Source organism: Delphinus delphis, chromosome 18, assembly GCF_949987515.2.
Source record: "Delphinus delphis chromosome 18, mDelDel1.2, whole genome shotgun sequence".
NCBI lineage: Eukaryota > Metazoa > Chordata > Mammalia > Artiodactyla > Delphinidae > Delphinus > Delphinus delphis.
Window position 1 is genome coordinate 672,396 of NC_082700.1, and position 21,264 is coordinate 693,659.

At 41.1% G+C, this 21,264-nt stretch overlaps 1 protein-coding gene and 1 non-coding gene across 9 annotated transcripts in view; one reads left to right on the top strand and one right to left on the bottom strand.

The window, feature by feature from the left end:
• LOC132413533 (opioid growth factor receptor-like) overlaps window positions 1-21,264 on the bottom strand; it is a 52,184-nt gene that overhangs the window by 27,536 nt on the left and 3,384 nt on the right. For 4 of the 8 annotated variants that reach the window (XM_069540034.1, XM_069540032.1, XM_069540033.1 and 1 more), the window contains 3 exons: window positions 16,046-16,755; window positions 13,781-13,816; window positions 12,075-12,589 (listed from right to left, as the gene is read on the bottom strand). The gene's annotated coding sequence lies outside the window, so the exon portion shown is untranslated. Of the gene's footprint in view, window positions 1-12,074; window positions 12,590-13,181; window positions 13,632-13,780; window positions 13,817-16,045; window positions 16,756-18,457; window positions 19,923-21,264 lie in introns of those variants that run through there. The other 4 variants (XM_059995571.2, XM_059995574.1, XM_059995572.1 and 1 more) reach the window with 4 other exon arrangements.
• On the top strand, window positions 8,543-8,649 carry LOC132413983 (U6 spliceosomal RNA). The gene has a single exon (XR_009516866.1). It is a non-coding gene; the product is annotated as a U6 spliceosomal RNA (small nuclear RNA).

Sequence of the window (21,264 nt, forward strand, 5' to 3'; positions counted from 1 at the left end):
ATATGCCTCAGTTTATCTTTTAACAGTCTCTTCAACAAATGGTATTGGAAAAACTGGATATCAACATGTGAAAGAAAGAAGCTGGACCCTTACCTTACCCCATATACAAAAATTAATTCAAAATGGATTAAAGACCTAAATGTAAGACCTCAAACATATAAAACTCCTAGAAGAAAACAAGGGAAAACTTCATGGTATTTGATTTGGCAATGATTTCTTGGACATGACACCAAAAGCACAGGCAACAGAAGCAAAAATAGAAAAATGAGACCACATCAAACTTAAAAACTTCTGCATAGCAGAGGAAACAATCAACAGAGTGAAAGGCAATTTACATAACGGGAGAAACTATTTGCAAACCATATATCTGATAAGGAATATATAGAACTTCACAATAATATAGTGTATACTTTAAAATTTAAGAGAGTAGATCTCGTGTTAAGTGCTCTTAATATAACAAATAAATAAATATTTTGGAACTCTCATGCAATATTTTTGGGAATGTAAAAGAGTGCAGCCACTATGGAAAACACTATGGAGGATCCGCAAAAAATTAAAAATTTAATTAGTGTGTGATCCAGCAATCCCACTTCAGGGTATAAATCCAAAACAATTGAAAACATAGCAGCATTGGGACTTCCCTGGTGGCATAGTGGTTGAGAGTCTGCCTGCCAGTGCAGGGGACACAGGTTCAATCCCTGGTCCGGGAAGATCCCACATGCCATGGAGCAACTAAACCTGTGCACCACAACTACTGAGTCTGCGTTCTAGAGCCCGAGAGCCACAACTACTGAGCCTGTGAGCCACAACTACTGAGCCCATGAGCCACAACTACTGAGCCCATGAGCCACAACTACTGAGCCCACATGCCACAACTACTGAAGCCCACGTGCCTAGAGCCCGTGCTCTGCAACAAGAGAAGCCACAGCAATGAGAAGCCCACACACTGCAATGAAGAGTAGTCCCCGCTCACCGCAACTAGAGAAAGCCCGTGTGCAGCAACGAAGACCCAACACAGCCGAAAAAAAAGAAAACATAGCAGCATTATTCACAATAGCCAGGAGATGGAGGCAACACAAAGGTCCACCAGTGGATGACTGGATAAACAAAATGTTGTACTGTGTATACATACAATGAAATATCATTCAGCCTTAAAAAAAGGAAATCTTGTCACATGTTACAATATGGATGACTTGAGGACATTATGCTCAGTGAAATAAGCAAGTCACAAAAGACAAATACTATATGATTCCACTTATATGAGGTACCTAGAATAGTCACAATATTAGGAACAGAAAGTAGAATCATGGTTGTCAGTGAGTTTGAAGAGAGGGAAAAAGAAAATTGTTCAATACATACAGTTTCAGTTTTGCAAGATGAAAAAGTTCTAGAGATCTGCTGCAGAAAATGTGCATATAGTTAACACTATTGTAGCATATATTTTTTAAATGGTTATGATGGTGTTTTTTTTTTTTTTTTTTTTTCTGTACATGGGCCTCTCACTGTTGTGGCCTCTCCCGTTGCGGAGCACAGGCTCTGGACACACAGGCTCAGCGGCCATGGCTCATGGCTCACGGGCCTAGCCACTCTGCGGCATGCGGGATCTTCCCGGACCGGGGCACGAACCCATGTCCCCTGCATTGGCAGGTGGACTCCCAACCACTGCGCCACCAGGGAAGCCCAATGATGGTGTTTTTTAACCACATAAAATAAAAAATAATAATAAAAGAAAAAGAATCCAACTTCATTCTTTTTCATGTTGACATCCAGTTTTGACATCATCATTTATTGAAAAGGCAGTCCTTTTCCCATTGAATAGGGAATGGCGCCCTTCCTGAAAGTCATTCGAAACTGAATCCAGCAGTATATTAAAAGGATTATAGGGAATTCCCTGGCAGCCCAGTGGTTAGGATTCTGCACTTTCACTGCTGAGGGCATGAGTTCAGGGAACAAAGATCCCGTATGTTGCACTGCGTGGCCAAAAAAACAAAAAAAAAACAACAAAAAAAAACAGGATCATACACGATGAGCAAGTGGGATTTATTCCTGGAATGCAAGGAAGTTCCAATATACAAAAATTGATCAATGTAATATACTCTATTAACAGAATGAAGGGAAAAAAGAAAAAAAACACATGATAATCTCAAATGATGCCAAAAAAGCATCTGGCAAAATTAGCAGCTTTTCATGATAAAAACATAATATATACTAAGAACAGAAGGAAACTATCTTAAAATAATAAAGTCCATATATGAAAAATCAACAACTCAATGGTGAAAAATTTAAAGCTTTTCCCCTAAGAACAAAAATAAGATGAGGATTCCATTTCCCCCACTTTTATTCAGCATAGTATTGGAGGCAAGAAAAAGAAAAAAAAGGCATCCAGACTGCAAAAGAAGAAGTAAAACAATCTATGTTCATAGATAACAAAATTTTATAAGAAATAAGCCCTAAAGATTCCATGGGGGGAAAAAACAACTGTTAAGGCTAATTCAGTAAAATTTCAAGATACAAAATCAACACACAAAAATCAATTGCATTTCTAAACATTAAAAATGAGCAGGGAATTCCCTGGCAGTCCAGTGGCTAGGACTCCATGCTTCCATTGCAACCAGTTTGATCCCTGGTTGGGGAACTAAGATCCTCACACCAGCATGGCCAAAAAAAAAATAAATAAATAAAAGAACAATCTGAAAAAGAAATTAAGAAATCAGTTCATTTACAAGATCATAAAAAATAATAAAATACTTAGGAATAAATTTGACCAAGGAGGTAAAAGACATTTACACTGAAAACTACACAACATTGCTGAAAAAATTAAAAAAGACACAAACAAATGGAAAGAAGTTTTCATCTTCCAGTCTTCAACAAACGGTGGTGGCAAAACCAGATAGTCACATGCAAAAGAATGAAGTTGGATCCTTACCTAATACCATATACGAAGTTTGACTCAAAGAGGATCAAAGACTTAAATGTAAGAGACAGAATTATAAATCTGTTAGAAAAAAACCATAGGGCTAAATATTTATGACCTTGAATTTGGCAGTGATTTCTTGTATATGACACCAAAGGCACAGGCAACAAAAGAAAACATAGACAAATCAAACTTCATAAAAATGTAAGCTTTTGCACATCAAAGGACTCTATCAACAGAGTAAAAAGGCAACCCACAGAGTGGGAGAAAATATTTGCAAATCACATATCTGATAAGGGATTATAATCTGCAATATATAGAGAACTCCTAAAATTCAACAAGGAAACAATCGAATTAAAAAATGGGCAAAGGATTTGAATAGACATTTCTACAAAGAAGATGTACAAACGCCAAAAAGCACATGAAAGATACTCAACATCACTAACTATTAGGGAAATGCACATGAAAACCACATGAGATACCACCTTTCACATCTATCAAGAAAACTAGAGGAAATTCCCTGGTGGTCCAGTAGTTAGGACTCTGCACTTCCACTGAAGGGGGCAGGGGTTCAATCCCTGGGGGTGTGGGGCGGTGGGAAATAAGATCCCACAAGCCACGCGGTGCAGCAAAAGAGAAAAAGAAAAAATATTACAAATATGTGGAAATTAAACACCACACTCTTGGGACTTCCTTGGTGGTGCAGTGGTTGAGAGTCCGCCTGCCAACGCAGGGGACACGGGTTTGAGCCCTGGTCCGGGAAGATCCCACATGCAGTGGAACAACTAAGCCCGTGTGCCACAACTACTGAGCCTGCGCTCTAGAGCCCGCGAGCCACAACTACTGAAGCCCATGTACCACAACTACTAAAGCCCGCGTGCCTAGAGCCTGTGCTCTGCAACAAGAGAAGTCACCGCAATGAGAAGCCCGTGCACCGCAAAAAGAGTAGCCCCCGTTCACTGCAACTAGAGAAAGCCCGCGTGCAGCAACGAAGACCCAACGCAGCCAAAAATAAATAACTAAATTTATAAAAAACAAACAAACAAGAAACACCACACTCTTAAAGGGTCAAAGGGTCAAAGAAGGACTCACAAGGGAAATTAGAATATACATTGAGACAAATAAAAATAAAGACACAACACACCAAACCTTACAGAATACAGCAAAGGCAGTGCTAAGAGGAAACCTTATAGCCCTAAATGACTAATAGTAAAAACGAACAGAGGTCTGAAATCACTAAGCTAATTATATGCCATAAGTAACTAGAAAAGGAAGACCAAACGAACCCCAAACTTAGCAGAAGGAAGGACATAGCAAAGATTAGAGATCAATGAAATAGAGAATAGAAAAACAACAGGGAAATCAAAAAACCCAAAAGTTGGTTCTTTGAAAAGATCAACAAACTTGACAAATGGTTAGATAATTTACTAATCAAAAAATAGAGAAGACATGGGACTTCCCTGGTGATCTAGTGGTTAAGACACCATACTTCCAATGCAGGGCATGTGGTGGGTTTGATCCCTGGTCGGGGAACTAAGATCCCACGTGCCTCGAGGTGCAGCCAAATAAATAAATAAACAAATAAATCTCATTCAATAAGATGTTTTTTAAAAAATGGAGAAGGCAAACTACTAAAATCAGAGATGGAAATGGGGACGTTACTATTGATTTTAAGAAATTAAAAAGAATTATAAGAGTATCGTACAAACAATTGTACACCAACAAGGTGGATAACCTAGATGAAATGAATAAATTCCTAGAAATACACAATCTATGACAACTGAATCATGAAGAAATAGAAAATCTGATTAGATCTCCTAACAGAGTGATTGACACAGTAATCAAAAACCTTGCAATAAAAAAAAGCCCAGGACCAGATGTCTTTACTGGTGATTTCCATCAAACATTTTTTTAAAAAATAGATTTATTTTATTTATTTGTTTGCTTGTTTATTTATTTTTTGGCTGTGTTGGGTCTTTGTTGCTGTGCGCGGGTTTTCTCTAGTTGCGGCGAGCGGGGGCTACTCTTTGTTGAGGTGCGCAGGCTTCTCCTTGTGGTGGCTTCTCTTGTTGTGGAGCACAGGCTCTAGGCACGTGGGCTTCAGTAGTTGTGTCACATGGGCTTCAGTAGTTGTGGCTCGCGGGCTCTAGAGCACAGGCTCAGTAGTTGTGGTACACAGGCTTAGTTGCTCCACTGCATGTGGGATCTTCCCGGACCAGGGCTCGAACCCATGTCCCCTGCGCTAGCAGGCAGATTCTTAACCACTGCGCCACCAGGGAAGCCCCTCCACCAAACATTTAAAGAAGAAATAACATCGATCCTTATCAAATCCTTCCAAAAAATTGAAGAGAAGGAAACACTTCTTAATTCATTCTATGAGGCTACCGTAATCTGCTATCAAAGCCAGACAAGGACACTACAAGAAAAGAAAACTAAAGCTCCATATCATTTACGAACATTGATGCAAAAATACTCAATAGTAGCAAACTGAATTCGGATTCAAAGTTTTTAAAACCTTAAAATCAAAAGAATGAAGAGAAAAAAGCACTCCATCATCTCAATTGATATAGAAAAAGCACTTGACAAAATTCAACATCTCTTTATGATAAAAATAGTTGACAAGATAACTTCCCTGTTGGTCCAGTGGTTAAGACTGTGTGCTCCCAATGCAGGGGGCCCGGGTTTGATCCCTGGTCAGGGAACTAGATCCTGCATGCCACAACTAAAAGAGGCCACATTCCGCAACAAAGATCGCACATGCAGCGACTAAGACCTGGTGCAGCCAAAAAAGAAAAAAAGTTGATAAACTAGGAGTAGAAGGAAACTACCTCAACATAATAAAAGTCAATCATGAAAACCCCACAGCTAAATGGGGTTTTAACCCATCATACTTAAAACTTTTCCTCTCAAATCAGGAACAAGGCTTACAAACCGATTCAGGAAAGTAGTAGGACACAAAATCACACAAAAAAATCAGTTATTTTTCTATACACTAATAATAAGCAACCAAAAAAGGAAATTAAGAAACATAATTCCATTCACAAGAGCATCAAAGACGAATACAATGCTAAGGAATTAGGATTAACTTAACCAAGGAGATGAAAGACATACAATGAAAACTACATAATATTGCTGTGAGAAAATAAAGCAGACCCAAATAAATGGAAACATATCCTGTGTTCACTGGAAGACTTAATATTGTTAATGACAATATCACCCAAAGTGGTCTACAGGCTCGATGCAATCTCCAACAAAATCCCAACAATGATTTTACAGAAATAGAAAATCCATCCTGGGACCTCCCTGGCAGTCCAGTGGTTAAGATGCTACACTTCCATTGCAGCGGGTACAGGTTCGACCCCCGGTGGGGGAACTAAGATCCTGCATGCCACGCGGCCAAAAAAAAGAAAAAAAGAAAGAAAGAAGGAAAAGAAAAAGAAAATCCATCCTGAAATTCATATGGACTCTCCAGGGACCCCAAAGCCAAAGTCATCTTGAAAAAGAAGAAAGCTGGAGGACTCACAGCTCCTAATTTCAAAACTTGCTCTAAACTATAGTAATTAAAGCTGTGGTGGTACTGGCTTAAAGACAGACCTATAAACTGTGGAATACATAGCCCAGAAATAAGCCCTCCCCAGTGCTGTCAAGTGACTTACAGGGGTGCCAAGACCACCCCAGTAATATTTTAACAAAATTTTTATGACAAAATTCTTCCAAAATTGATTTTAGTGGTGAGGGAAGCCAGCATTTTGCGCTAGTTCCCCATCTTAACAGAAACGCAGGTATGATTTATTGTCTTTTTCTAGCTCCTTTGCATCAAGAAAGCAGCAAGTTCAACTGCAGTCAATTTCTGATCACCCAAATGCTGATCTCTGCAACGAAAAATATTTTTGTCCATTTTGAGACACTCCTGGTTAACAAGATGCTAGCTTACTTCATTTCCTCAGGGGTTGTAGTATCTCCCCACAGTAGTTAGAGAGCATCTCAGAGGAGGGAATGACACCTCAGCTGTCAAGTGAAATCCCTTCTACATCAAGTTTCTTACCCCTGGGACCAAAGTCACGCTGCTTCCAGCCCAGCCATAAATAATGGCTGCTAGAGTGAGGTTTTCCTCATCAATTCTCTGGGCCAGAGTCGCTGCTCAGTAAACTGCTGCAATTTTCCTAATGTAGGATACAGAGGAACGACCTAGGAAAGGTTATCAAATAGTATACAAGTCTAGACGGTTTGTTCTAGAGTTCCTTTTCATTGAAATAAAAAATGACTATTAGCAAACACCAATTAGCTATGTGAACGGCAAGGGTTTTAACCTCTCTGTAACCCTTTTCAGCTTCTATGTCACTAATCAAAAAACATTATGAGGAGGGCTTCAAGAGAGTCTTTAAAATTCTAAGGAAATTCTAAGGAAATCTAACAAGCACAAATCATCTAAGGATGATTTGTACTTATTGGATGGAATGAGGGCTTCTCTAGCCAGCAACAATAAAGTTTTTGAAAATCTGTGTCTCTTCTACGCCTTTTAATTAATTCTCAAAGTCCAACGTGTAAAGGATATAACATAGAAGAACTTCTCTGTAATGCTATTTTCTAAAGAGTAAACTTTATCACGAAGGTGGTGTGTTTCAGACTTTTCCAGAATTAACAGATTGTATCATATGTAATTTTTCCCATAAAATAACCTCATCACACGGATCTTAGAACATTTAGTGGTTTTGGTAGATATAATATTTTATTCTTTTCTGCTCATTTAATCATGGATTGTACTAGTTAGAGGCTAATTTTTGCAGATAAGCGATTTTCTAAGTGAAGAAAAGGCATGCAATTTTTTCAAAAGATGAGAAAGAACTTAAAAAGCATTGATGAGTAGTCAGTCAAGTAAGAGGTTTACAGTTTCTTTCCTAGAATCTACTAATTGCTATAATTTCTCAGATGTACTAGAAAAGGTTTTTTTTTTTTTTTTGTCTGAGCAGCATATAGGATCTTAGTTCCCCAGCCAGTGATCAAACCCTCGCCCCCAGCAGTAGAAGCCCAGAGTCCTAACCACTGGCTCACCAGGGAAGTCTGGAAACCATTCTTTTAATGGTTTTAATTCTTTTAAGTCTCTGAAACCATTGTTTTAATTAATAAACTAATTTATTTATTTTGGCCGCACCGGGTCTTGGTTGCAGCATGCGTACTCTTAGCTGTGGCGTGCGAAATCTAGTTCCCCAACCAGGGATGCAACCTGGCTCCTTGCATTGGCAGCTCGGGGTCTTACCCACCGGATCACCAGGGAAGTCGTCCCTGAAACCATTCTTTTGACATGCATCTTAACTATCCAGGGCCAGTATCCTGTTTTCTCCCTCCTGAATCCCCTCAGGGCACACCTTGGGATGGGAGTTGGGATGCCATCCCTGAGGGCTTTATGACCACAACGTCTTTTGTTTACTGATAGGACATTTTTTTGTCCACATGACCCAAGTTAATATTCCGCTTTGACAAAAGAAAAAATGCATTTGGATTAGCTTTAAAAAGTTTTCTCATAAATATTTGATTTAGTACATAAAATCTAATACCTATCTGAATTTTTGAAAATTAGTCTATATCTGTTTCTGTAGATTAGAGTCCTAAAGTTAGAATGAGAGATCATTGCTCATTTCAGCAGCACATGTACTAAAATTGGAACGGTACAGAGACGATTAGCATGGCTCCTGTGCAAGGATGACATGCAAATTTGTGAAGCGTTCCATATTTTTTTTAATTTTCAAAAAAAATTTAAAAAAAGTATGAGATCATAGTATATGCAAATTTTACCTCTAACAGATATTTGTATTCATCTACCAGTTTGTATTCCAACTATTAGTACTTGAGATTAACTCTTTTTCTCATACTTCATCAGCATTGGTTTTTAACAGTTTTTATTGTTATTTAAGAAGCAGAAAATTGTAAGAAGTTAAAAATTGTAAGATTTTTGTTTCAGGATGCCTACTGCAGCGAAATTTGTGATTGTAAAAAAATTGAAAATACCCTAAGCAGTAATTAATATATAAATAATTACAAATTAGGGAATATACTTATTGCAGAATATCTACTATTAGCCATGAAGAAGGAGGTGGAACTACAGGGTATTTCTCCCAAACTTAGGCAGTTCATATCCCGTGTGCCTCTCTTAAGTTCTTCACGTATATCAAAGCTTCCAACTCTCATTACAACCCCATGTGGACAGTACTATCATCACACCTAACTTGTGTTTAAAACAAAATTCACCTAAGTTTGGAGAGCTAATTGGCTTTATTCAAAGATTCACGAAGCAGGCAGCATCCCTTCTAGCAGATGGAAGGGCCCTCCGCAGAGCTGTACCGAATGGAAGGTTTTTATAAGCTGGAGGGTGGGGCAAGTAAGTCATTAGCAAAAGAAAAGAAAGGGTTATTTGGGGCCAGGACATCACTTTTTGGGATAAAGGACTGGGCAAGGGTTTTGTCATGCAGACTGCCTCTCCTTCCTCTTGGTTGGGGGCGGGGGGAGGGGCGGGGGTGAGGATGGTATTATTTCATTGGTGCCAACCAGAAAATTCCAAACTGGTTGGTTAAGATTACATTTCTGGGGAAGGTTGAAACTGTAATTAGATTAGGTGTTAAATCTTGGCTTTAGCACAAGTGATGCCATTTTGGGCCTATGGTTTTTTCCTTTAACAATTATAAATAAGGGAACCAAGGCAGTACCACATAGCAATACTGTAGACTACTAAGCAGCAATTAAAAAGGATTAGGGGGGGCTTCCCTGGTGGCGCAGTGTTTAAGAACTTGCCTGCCAGTGCAGGGGACACGGGTTCGAGCCCTGGTCCAGGAGGATCCCACATGCCGCGGAGCAACAAAGCCCGTGAGCCACAACTACTGAGGCCGTGCGCCTAGAGCCCGTGCTCTGCAACAAGAGAAGCCACCACAATGAGAAGCCCGAGCACTGCAACGAAAAGTAGCCCCTGCTGCAACTAGAGAGAAAAGCACGTACAAAGACCCAATGTAGCCAAAAATAAATAGATAAATAAATAAATTTATATATATAAAAAAAGGATTAGGTGGACCTATTTGTACTGATCTGGAACATGTCTGTACCATATCATTAACTAAAAAAGCCAATGTGAGAGTGATAAATGATACGATTCCATTTTATATTTTAAGAGTATAAATGTTTACGTAAACATACCTGTGTAAGCATAGAATCAAATACAGAATATTATTCTATTAATAATTTGGACTTGAAAGATTTGTGAAGAGGGTTCTGACTGATGTCTTAATGTCTAATTTACCTAATTTTAAAGGAAAGAAAGAAAAAAGAGGAGGAAGGAAAAGAAAGAAGTAAAAGAAAGAAGTGAAATAGGGTTCATCCTTGGGACCTCCCTGGCAGTCGAGTGGTTAAGACTCCACACTTCCAATGCAGGGGACGCGGGTTCGATTCCTGGTGGATCCCACATGCTTCGTGCTCAAAAAAAAAAAAAAGTGTTCATCCTTATGGTAAGCCAAAATCGGGTGCCACCATGGTTAAGCAGCTTTTTTCTTCCACGTAGTGATAGAGAGAAGAAAATTATTAACCTACTCAGAATTTGGAAGCGATTCAAAGCAAACGTGTCCCCTTAGTTTATTTAAACAAAGTCATTAAGTTTTCTCCAACCGTCTGATTATTACACGATCTGATATTTACTACATTACACACTGGTCACTACCACACCAGCTTCCTCCCCATTCCCCACTTGCAATACTAACTGGCCTCCAGATTTTTTTCTGAAAACAACAAAAGATTTTGTTTCTTAAGCCAATTAGTTCCAAATAACTCTTACATCTTCACTTAGCTTTCCCGATGTTTCTGTAAGAGAGGCCCACTGGACTATATTGCAAATGGCTTGGGGCCATTTACTTTGTTTCAATTCAGTTTCTCTAGGTAGAACCAGACATTTTGTCAGTGCATTTGGGAATTACAATGCATATTTCCCCAGAGACACGCTATAACCTATTCCCACTTTAAACTCTAGGACACGCCCTATATTAGGAAAATTTTTATGAACTATATAATAGAAATAAATTAGTAAGTATATGTTCTGCATCTATAGTTACAACGCGCATGGGAATACAAAGATAAATAACCTATCATTCCTGCCCCCCAAGAGAACAGGGAGAAGACCTGTAGACAACAAATATTTCCACCTACGTTACAGTATTTTCTTCGCTGTAGCAAAGTTCTGCGGAAGAGGAGGGGAAAAGGGTAAGGGAAATTCGACAGAGGAAGTAATGTTTCAGCTGGACCTTCAAACAACAGTCTTTAAACTTTTGCTCACATACTTTCTAGAAAGATTTTGATGAACTATAAAACCTTTTACACATATAACGTGACATCTAACATAATTTCTGTGTAGTGCAAATATGTCCATTAAAAATACAAATCTTAAATCACTTTTATTAATGTGTTCAATGGCATCTAAATACTGTATTGTCAGGCTTCCCTGGTGGTGCAGTGGTTAAGAATCCACCTGCCAATGCAGGGGACGCGGGTTCGAGCCCTGGTCCAGGAAGATCCCACATGCCGTGGAGCTGCTAAGCCCGTGAGCTACAACTACTGAAGCCCGTGCTCCCTAGAGTCCGTGAGCCACAACTACTGAGTGTGCATGCCACAACTACTGAGGCTTGCGTGTTCTAGAGCCCATGCTCCGCAACAAGAGAAGCCACCGCAATGAGAAGCCCATGCACCACGATGAAGAGTAGCCCCCGCTCGCCGCGACTAGAGCAAGCCCGCGCACAGCAATGGAGACCCAACGCAACCAAAATAAATAAATAAATAAAAATTTAAAAAGTACATGAACAAGAAATTCTTCAGTAGTAGGAAATTTTACATGATTCGTTCTTCTCGCTTGAACTTCATTTCCTTTCTACTTCCCCCATAGAATTTTATCCTAGTGTAATATATATTTGTTCTTAAAAGTCTGCTGGCAATCATCCTATGATATTGCTCTGCAACAAAAATATGTAAATAAGTTTTCATTGAAAAATTTCTAGGCCCATAAAGCTAAGTGTTAGACATTTTTTAATCAATGAAATATGAATTACATTGCTAACTTTGATTAAACTGACACAAGGTACTATGCACTTCAATTAATAATGTATAAAAAGTAGAATTTTATAGAAATTCTTACTTAAGGTATTTTTTAATTCTCTTTTTGATTTCCTCGTTGATCCACTGGGTTTTTTTAGTCGCATGTTGTTTAGTCTCCATGTAATGATTTTTTCCCCATTTCTTTTTCTGTGGTTGACTTCCAGCTTCATGTTGTTGTGGTCAGAGAAGATGCTTGGCCACAGGGAAGATGGCGCCAAGGACCACGCAGCGCACGACCCAGTGGCCAGGGGATGGGGCCCGCGGCTCTGTAGGTGCCTCGAGCTCTCACAGATGGGGTGCTGTTCAGGCCACTAAGACCAGGACGATGCAGAACAAGAAAGCTGACCCCAGGAGCCTGCTTCTTTCCCTCACGTCCTCTGCTTCCCCGGCCAGCATTAAACTCACAGCATCCAGGGCAGAGGGGATCCACCGTGGCCACCAAGCAGGGAAGAAGGGACAGGTGTCAGCACGGGACAAAGGGTCCTGTGGTCCACCATGGGTGGCGTGGGAGGCCTGCGAGACACCCAGGAGGAGGATCATTCCTCCCGGTGATCCCTGTGAAAAGGGGCGGCGAGACGTATCACTCGGGCCTGCAGGCTGATCCTGAACGAAGTCTTTCGGTATGAGACGAAGTTTCTAGCGCTTCGTTACGTCCCTGGGCTGAACAGCAGAACTCTGCCCACACCTCCGCCCCGGCTCCAGAGGACGGCCAACCCCCGGACCGCCTGGACGGATCCTGGAGCCGCGGAAAGGCCTTCTACTCTCTACCCTCCTGCGGGAAGGCGGACCCAGAAGACCGTCCTGACGGCGCTCCCAGCGCAGCAGGCCCGGGGGCCGCAGCTCCGGGGGCAGGACTGGGTGGGCAATGACCTAGCGCCGGGCAGGGGGCGTGAGGGAGAGGATCGAGGGCTCAACAAGCAGGCCGAGGTCGGGGGATGGTACCGTCCATCGCCCTCACCTGATATCCAGCCGCTCACTGCGGGTCGGCCCCCGGCCCGGGCACCAGGAGGCTCTGCAGCCACCGCCCACCGGCCGGCCCCCCACCGGCCCCCGCGGAGCTCGTTCCCCCCAACCCCGCCCCCGGCCGCGGCCCGGACCCCGGGCCTCCCCAGAGGGGCTCCCGCCCCGCGGCGCGCGCCGGCCGAGGGTCTCTAGAGCCGGAGGCCCCTCTCCCGAGCCCGGCCTCCCGCCCTCCACCGGCACGTTTCCGAAACGGGCCGAGGCTGCACAGTCACCTCGGGCCCCGCTGCTGCAGCCGGTCCGCGCCCGGGAAGCAGGCTGCGGGACGCGAGCTCCCCGGGGCCGGCCTCGTCCGCGGCTTCGCGCTCCCGCACCTGCACAGCGGCCGCCGCTCTGCCCTCGGGCTGCGCAGCCTGCCTCGCGCTTCCCACATCGCGTCTGCTGGCTGCCCCTCGGCCCCCTCCTCAGCCGGCGGGGGGACGTCCGGCGGGGCCTGCGGCGGGGGCTGCGCCTTGCAGGCGGGGGCCCGTGTGTCCTAGGGTGGGACTGGGAGCCCTGCCCCACTGGCCACCCAAAGACCTGCGCCACGCCCGTCAGGTCCCGCTGGCCCAGGTCTTTTTCCGGGACACCTGGGCAGCTGGGCGACGATAGATAGACAGATACATAGATAGTTAGATAGATACCTGGGCAGCTGAGTGATCCTGTATATACACCTGGGCAGTGGGCGACGATAGAAAGATAGATAGATAGATAGATAGATAGATAGATAGATAGTTAGATAGATACCTGGGCAGCTGGGCGACTCCAGGGCAGCTCGGTTAACTGAAAAACACATAAAACAAGAACAAAATGAAAGAAAAAACGCTTCAAGATTACTTCTAATATTATAAAGAACTATTATGGTATTATATGAAAATAATTAAATTGGAAAAACAGAACTTGGACAGCTTTGAAATTAGTTACAAATAACAGTCATTTATTTGTATTCAGAAGCATTAATATATTCCTAACAGCTGTTTTTCCAAGTTTGTGGAAAAAGAAAGTAAAAAGCACTCATAAGTAGATCGCTCAATAACGTTTTACTTACAAAAGTTTGGACTATATTTCTTTCAAAAATCCAGTCAATTCAAATTAGGATTACTTTCTTGTTCTCCTATCAGCTGCTCTTCTTGATAGATAGATTTTTGTGTGTGTGAATCTTCTCATCTTTTCTTGAACAAAATTTTTTTTTTTTTTTTTGTGGTACGCGGGCCTCTCACTGTTGTGGCCTCTCCCATCGCGGAGCACAGGCTCCGGACGCGCAGGCTCAGCGGCCATGGCTCACGGGCCCAGCCGCTCCGCGGCATGTGGGATCTTCCTGGACCGGGGCACGAACCCGTGTCCCCTGCATCGGCAGGCGGACTCTCAACCACTGCGCCACCAGGGAAGCCCTCTTGAACAAAATTGATCAGATTTGCTAACACTTTAATATCAGAAAGTCTTTGCGTCTAAACTTTAAACTAGCTTCTAAGTTTTTTTTTGTTTTTTTTTTTTTTTAAATTTTGTTGGCCACACAGCACGGCTTGTAGGATCAACAGTGGCAGCCTGGAGTCCTAACCACTGGATCGCCAGGGAAGTCCCTCCTAAGTCTCAGAAGTGACTTTCAGTGTGCATTTGTACCCTGCACCCTTCTGTCTCAGTGCAACCTACTGACTGCTCTACCTCCCTGCTGAGGCCAGCAGCATCAATTCTTGCCCAGACCACAAATCAGCTTCCCAAATTCTGCTCTTGCTGCCCTCGAGCCATCCTCCACAAAGTGGCCAGGGTTATCTGCTTAACATTCACATCATACTGTATCACTTTTTCACTTAAAAATCCTCTTTATGGCTTCTCCAGGCACGAAAAGAAAATTCAGACTCCTCAGCATGGCCTACAAAACCCTCCTTGAACTGCTCTCACTGGGCACTGCCTGCTCAGGAGGTGTCACTGCTTCCCTTGGTCCGCTACACTCCACCCTGTTCATCTCCACTTCTTAGGATGGGTTTAATTCTTGCTTTGCCGGCAGTCTAGAACAATATTCCCCTTGTTATTCTAATGGCTGCTCCTAGGGCAGATCTCAATTTAAATGTTACTTGCTCAGAAAGGTCTCCCACGATCAGTAGCACAGGTCTCCACTGATATTCCCTATTAAGAAGCTCTGTTTAATTCCTTCCTAGCACTCAACTGTAATTATTTTATTCATATTCATTTTCATTCATTTTAGTGTTTGTCAGATCTTTCTAATCGAGTGTAGACTATACTCTCTATGAGGCTAGGGATTATATCTGTCTTATTCACTGTTCTATCCCTTGAACTCTTACCATAGTATCTGGCATAACTCAGTTAACATTTGTGGAATGAATGAACATCAAAGATCTGAGGGACTTCCCTCGTGGCTCAGTGGATAAGAAGAGTCCACACTCCCAATGCAGGGGGACCAGATTCAATCCCTGGTCAGGGAACTTGATCCCACACACATGTTGCAACTGAGAGTTCTCATGCCACAACTAAGGAGCCCGCGTGCGGCAACTAAGACACGGTGCAACCAAATAATAAATAAATTAATTAATTTTCAAAAATCTTAAAAGTTCCACACAATGCTAATAACATGACTAATTTTTGTTACTACCACTAAGCGTTAGGGTTTTTTTTTCTTCATTTTATTGAAGTATAGTTGATTTACAATGTTGTGTTAATTTCTGCTGTACAGCAAAGTGACTCAGTTACACATATATATATTCTTTTTCATATTCTTTTCCATTATGGTTTATCACAAGATATTGAATATAGTTCCTGTGCTATACAGTACCACTAAGCATTAGCTGATAAAACTTTTCTGTCTTATCATGCTTGATGACTCTAACCCTGATTACAATTCTTATTTATTACATTTGAAAAATGACAACTGAATTCAAAATTAGTTTCTTATCGACATAGATATGGTGTCTCAAAAGTATTTCCCACAAACCGTTTTATATCACATCACACATAAAAAATAAGCATGTCTTCTTCTTTTTTAAAAAATTTCGCTACCTGTCATGAGTATGCAGTCATTCTGGGTCCCACTTTTCCATGGATAGATCCTTGGACATGATTTCTGTTTTAGGGGTAGAGGGAAGCCAAAGCGCAAGTCTTCTGTAGCTACATATTAGTCTCCACCGTATGCATCTCATCTTAAAATCTTTTTACTAATCTGACAACAACAAAACAGAGATGACGATTCTATTCTCAATGACGATTTTTTTTAAACAGGTTTTTTTTTCTTCATTTATTTTTATTTTTGGCTGCCTTGGGTCTTCATTGCTGCTTGCGGGCTTTCTGTAGTTGTGGTGCAGGGGCTTCTCATTGCGGTGGCTTCTCTTGTTGCAGAGCATGGGCTCTAGGCATGTAGGCTTCAGTAGTTGTGGCACGTGGGTTCAGTAGTTGTGGCTCATGGGCTCTAGAGAGCAGGCTCAATAGTTGTGGTGCGCCGGCTTAGTAGTTGTGGCTCACGGGCTCTAGGGCACAGGCTCAGTAGTTGTGGCGCACGGGCTTAGTTGCTCCGCAGCATGTGGGATCTTCCCGGACCAGGGCTCGAACCTGTGTTGCCTGCATTGGCAGGCGGATTCTTAACCACTGCGCTACTAGGGAAGTCCTCAATGATGATTTTATTCTTCTAGATATCACCAGTTTTTTTACTGGATCTCTTCTTCACTTCTAATAAGATATATTTTTTATCGGTGATATAAATATTTGAAAACATTCTGTGGAAAAATATTGATACATCAAAATGTTAACAATGTAAAATAGCAAGGAGAGACCACTACACACCTATTAAGTGGTGAGACTGCAAAACACTGACAGCACCGAATGCTGATGAAGATGTAGACACCAGGAACTCTCATCATTACCAGTGGAAATGCAAAAGTTCACTTTGATCCATGGTATTTATCCAAATGAGTTGTAAATATGTCCATACAAAAACCTGAACATGGATGTTTACAGGAGCTTTATTCATAAATGCCAAAAACTTGGAAGCAACCAAGATGCCCTTCTGTGGGTGAATGGATAAATAAACTGTGGTGCATCCAGACAATGGAATATTACTCAGCGCTAAAAAGAAGTGAGCTGTCAAGCCAAAAAAGCCATGAAGGAATGTTAAATGCTTACTGCTTAGTGGAGAAAGTCAATCTGAAAAGGCTGTTTACCCAGCCTTTGGAATCATAGTATGATTCCAAGTATAAGACATTTTGGAAAATATAAAACTATAGACCTTTTCACTAAAGGTCAGGGATTGGCACAAGTTACGGGGATGGAGTTCCATAGGTGGAACACAGAGGATTTTTAGGGCAGGAAACCATTCTTATGATAGTATAATGTTGGGTACATGCTATCATGTGTTTGTTAAAACTCACAGAATGTACAACATCGAGAGTGAACCCTAGTGTAACCTATGGACTTGGAGTAAGTACGTTGTGTCAATGTGGGTTCATCCACATTGACACAACAAATGCACCACTTTGGTGGACATTGTTGATAGTGGGGTGGGCTGTGCATGTGTAGGGGCAGTGGGTACATGGGAACTCTGTACTTTCTGCTCAATTTTGCTGTGAACCTAAAACTGCTAAAAAAAAAAAAAAAAGGTCTGTTGAAAAAAATGTTACCAATAGCCATCCTTGGGTAAAGAATTACAGGTAATTTTCTTTTTCTTTTGCACTTTTTGCACAGGTTTTCCAAGTTTTGTTGTTGTTATTGTTTGTGTTTTGCTTTTGTCACTGACTGTGAATTTATTAACTATGGAAGTAGGAAAAATATTTTAAAAAGTAAGTATGCTAAATTCAAAACTGTTAGACTTGCTTAATTTTAGGTTTTAATCTCTTAGAGAATAATAGCTACCTAGTACAGAAACTCAAAAAAAAAAGTTGATAATATAAGGAACACTTAAATGGGCAAAAATTAAGCTTTAAATCATTATTTTCAGCTTATGATTTTATAAAAACCATAGAATTTAATTACTGGAGAGAACCTCCATAATCACTGGATATAATTTTCTTTGTAAAAATTTGCTTCTGGTTGCAGTCAGGACCTCTAAAGCTCAGAAGGCACTTGGGTGGGCAATGCTGCCTGCGAGATAAAATGAGAAACATGGTGGGTCCTTGTACTCAAGTGTGAAACAGGTAAGGTGGAGCGAAGAATATAGTTAAGAACATAGTGGTATGGGACTTCCTTGGCAGTCCAGTGGTTAAGACTTCGTGCATCCGATGCAGAGGGTGTAGGTTCGATCTCTGGTTGGGAAACAAAGATCCTGCAAGCAGCATGGTGTGGCCAAAAAAAAAAAAAAAAAAGAATATACATATATATATATATATATATACACACACACACACACACACATATATGTGTATATATATGTATATATATATATATATACACACACACACATATATAGTGGTAAACATTGGATTATTTAATAATAAAAAAGCCACAGGAACTGAGAGGAAGGCAACCTTCATAATAAGTTAGGATAGTGAGAGGGGCTGGAGGAGACACTGGGATCCTGAGGGATGAGAAGGCTGTGAAGATAAAAGTGGACTTTACTTCAAGAGCATATTATGCACAATTCCCTTATTTTATTGAAGGAGAAACTGAGGCTCCAGAAGGTCCAGGGTCACAGAGCTGATGAATGGTGGAGTCACATCAATGTCAGTTCTGCGTTCTCTTCCAGATCATTACAATGCTTGTCCAGAGACTTGCTCATCAGCTGCATTTCAGTCTCATCAAATGTAATGCAGTTTTTTAGGAAGGAATAAGTATTTCATATATTAGGAAGAATGGCAACTTAAATCTCTATGTTTTAAAAAATGAGTTTTTCAACCTATAGTTCATTCCAGACTACTCTCAGTATTCAGTATCATCTTGTGTTTTCACTTCTGTTTTAGAATCTGAATTTATCCATGATTTGCTTTCTCTAGAATAATGTTTTTCAAACCACAGTTTGTAAGCCATGTAGTCAATTTGGTGGGCTGGAACCACTGTTCATTAAAAAACAAACAAGTAAACAAAAAACAAAACAAAAAACAGTATAGACTAGATCTAAATAGATTAGAATAGAAAATATTAAAATCCATCTAAGATAGTAAATGAAACAATTCTATGAAACTTTTGATTCAGATATGTAATTATGTATGAAGGTGGGTTTGCACTATGTCTCCATGTATAATATATATCCTACTGATTGTCATGATCAAAAAATTTCATAACCCCTAGCCACAGCAATCAGACAAGAAAAAGAGATAAAAGGAATACAAATTGGAAAGGAAGAAGTAGAACTGTCACTGTTTGCAGATGACATGATACTGTACATAGAAAATCCTAAAGATGCCACCAGAAAACTGGGAGAGCTCATCAAATGAATTTGGTAAAGTTGCAGGATACAAAATTAATATATAGAAATCTGTTGCATTTCTATACACTAACAATGAACTATCAGGAAGAGAAGTTAAGAAAACAATCAAAACAATCTTGAGAAAGAAGAACAGAGCTGGAGGAATTACGCTTCCTTACTTCAGACTATATTACAAAGCTACAGTAATCAAAACAGTATGGTGCTGGCACAAAAACAGATGCAGCGATCAATGGAACATAATAGAGAGCTCAGAAATAAACCCACACACTTATGAACAATTAATCTATGACAAAGAGACAGGAATAAACAATAGAGAAAAGACAGTCTGTTCAATAACTGTTGCTGGGAAAACTGGACAGTTACATGTAAAAGAATGAAATTGAGGGCTTCCCTGTTGGTGCAGTGGTTGAGAGTCCACCTGCTGATGCAGGGGACACGGGTTCGTGCCCTGGTCCGGGAAGATCCCACATGCCGCGGAGCATCTGGGCCCGTGAGCCATGGCCGCTGAGCCTGCGCGTCTGGATCCTGTGCTCCGCAATGGGAGAGGCCACAACAGTGAGAGGCCCGCGTATCACAAAAAAAAAAAAAAAATGAAATTGAAACATTTTCTCACACTATGTAAAAAAAATGAACTCAAAATGGATTAAAGACCTAACTGTAAGACTAGAAACCATAAAACTCCTGTAAAAAACATGGTCAGGAAAGTCTTTGACATAAATGGTAGCAATAGTCTTTTGAGTCTGTCTCCTAAGGCAAAGGAAACAAAAGCAAATACAAACAATGGGACCTAATTAAACTTAAAAGCTTTTGCACAGCAAAGGAAACCATCAACAAAATGAAAAACCTACTGAATGGGAGAAAATATTTGCATATGATATGACTGATAAGGGGTTATTATCCAAAATATATAGACAGCTCATACAGCTCAATATTAAAAAAAACAAACAACCTGATAAAAAAAAAAGTGAGCAGAAAAGTGGGGGAGTGATAAATTGGGAGATTGGGATTGACATATACACCCTACTATATAGAAAATAGGTAACGAATAGGGACCTACTGTATAGCACAGGGAACTCTACTCAACACTCTGTAATGACCTAAATGGGAAAAGAATCTAAAAAAGAATGCATATATGAATATGTATAACTGATTTACTTTGCTGTACAGCAGAAACTGATGCAACATTGTGAATGAACTGTACTCCAATAAAAATTAATTTAAAAAAAGTGGGCAGAAGATCTGAATAGACATTTTTCCAAAGAAGACTTACAGTTGGCCAACAGGCACACAAAAAGATGCTTAACATTGCTAATCACTAGAGAAATGCAAATCAACATCACAATGTGATATCACTTCACACCTGCCAGAATGGCTACCAATCACGTGGAGAAAAGGGAACACTTGCACACTGTTGGTGGGAATGTAAACTGGTGTAGTCACTATGGAAAACAGCATGGAGGTTCTTCAAAAAATTAACATATGCCAGGGCTTCCCTGGTGGCACAGTGGTTAAGAATCCACCTGCCAATGCAGGGGACATGGGTTCGAGCCTTGGTCTGGGAGGATCCCACATGCCATGGAGCAACTAAGACCGTGCGCCACAACTACTGAGCCTGTTCACCTAGAGCCCATGCTCCACAATGAGAAGCCACAGCAATGAGAAGCCACAGCAATGAGAAGCCCGTGCACCACAACGAAGAGTAGCCTCCACTCGCCGCAACTAGAGAAAGTCTGCGTGCAGCAACAAAGACCCAATGCAGCCAAATAAATAAACAAATTTATTTTAAAAAAATGAACATATGCCTAAAATCACCCAGCTCGTTGTGGGTAAAGCAAGTTCAAACTTGGGCAGCCTGCCTCCTAAGCTG